Below are 283 nucleotides of genomic sequence, written 5' to 3' on the forward strand. Positions count from 1 at the left end.
GCAAATTCTTTAAATATGAAAATGTACTTACAGGCTGTGAGTCAGAAGCTCCAGACTGTCCTTGCAAAGTTGGAACTACCCCACTTTATAGAAACAGCCTTTGTGTGTAGATGGCATTGTACGCTACTTTCCCAGGTTCAGGAAACAGTCCTCTGTAAAATGCGCTGCACACATCTGAATATTTGGGTTGAACTGTTCTGGAACAGTGTTGTAAATATAACTTAACCACTGATTTCTAGTTGTGTCCTCTTTTGGAAGGCCAAACAATAGTTTCGCTTTCACA

At 40.3% G+C, this 283-nt stretch overlaps 1 protein-coding gene across 1 annotated transcript in view; it reads right to left on the bottom strand.

Annotated features, from left to right (window-relative positions):
* Nucleotides 1–283, bottom strand: part of LOC107757418 (short transient receptor potential channel 3) — a 46,833-nt gene that overhangs the window by 21,914 nt on the left and 24,636 nt on the right. The window lies entirely within an intron of this gene.

This window comes from Sinocyclocheilus rhinocerous, unplaced genomic scaffold (genome assembly GCF_001515625.1).
Source record: "Sinocyclocheilus rhinocerous isolate Xijiao unplaced genomic scaffold, SAMN03320098_v1.1 scaffold1525, whole genome shotgun sequence".
In the NCBI taxonomy this organism is placed as follows: domain Eukaryota; kingdom Metazoa; phylum Chordata; class Actinopteri; order Cypriniformes; family Cyprinidae; genus Sinocyclocheilus; species Sinocyclocheilus rhinocerous.